Source organism: Aplysia californica, unplaced genomic scaffold, assembly GCF_000002075.1.
Source record: "Aplysia californica isolate F4 #8 unplaced genomic scaffold, AplCal3.0 scaffold00582, whole genome shotgun sequence".
In the NCBI taxonomy this organism is placed as follows: Eukaryota; Metazoa; Mollusca; class Gastropoda; order Aplysiida; family Aplysiidae; genus Aplysia; species Aplysia californica.
Genome location: NW_004797852.1, coordinates 468,906 through 469,865, shown reverse-complemented (window position 1 = coordinate 469,865; position 960 = coordinate 468,906). Strand labels below are relative to the sequence as shown.

The window sequence follows — 960 nt, the reverse complement described above, 5'->3', positions numbered from 1 at the left end:
TGTGTTCTGTCTGTACCAGTAGCCAGTGTGTTTTGTCAGTACCAGTAGCCAGTGTGTTCTGTCAGTACCAGTAGCCAGTGTGTTTTGTCAGTGCCAGTAGCCGTGTGTTTTGTCAGTGCCAGTAGCCAGTGTGTTTTGTCAGTGCCAGTAGCCAGTGTGTTTCGTCAGTACCAGTAGCCATTGTGTTTTGTCAGTACCAGTAGCCAGTGTGTTAGCCAGCGCCCCAGTAATTGAGGAAAATTTTTAAGTGAGAGTGCCACAAGCAATGTTTTAGGAGAGGTTTTACGGCACGCGCAACTGCATCAGGTCATAGGAGCGCCAGAAGATTAGAGCTGTTACAAGAGAGTAACAAACATAAAAAAGAAGGAGGGGAGATAAGGACGATAGATGTTTGATAGGAAAGAAGCAGCAAACCACACCAGAGCACCCGTCAACCACCCACACAACCAAAGTCCATAAACCTACAATAATAAAGTGGTCCTAAAATAGATAAGAGTAGTTATCAGGCGGCACCCAGGGAAAATGTCCAATGTGTCATGTGTGTTCACACCAATGTGTCATGTGTGTTCACACCAATGTGTCATGTGTGTTCACACCAATGTGTCATGTGTGTTCACACCAATGTGTCATGTGTGTTCACAAGGTCTTATGCCAGTTATGCCGTAAAACACAACAAATAAACAAAACACATATACACAAACACACACACAAACACACACACACAGACACACACAGACCAAAACACACACACAAACAGACACAAACCCACAGACAGACACACACACAGACACACACACACACACCAACAGACACACACACACACACACACACACAGACAGACACACACACACACACAGACAGACACACACACACACATACAGACACACACACACACACAGACAGACACACACACAGACAGACACACACACACACACATCAACAGACAGACAAACACACACA

At 45.2% G+C, this 960-nt stretch overlaps 1 protein-coding gene across 1 annotated transcript in view; it reads right to left on the bottom strand.

The window, feature by feature from the left end:
- The window catches only part of LOC101858127 (trichohyalin), a gene marked incomplete at its 5' end in the record, with an annotated part of 11,365 nt that overhangs the window by 3,167 nt on the left and 7,238 nt on the right, over window positions 1–960 (bottom strand).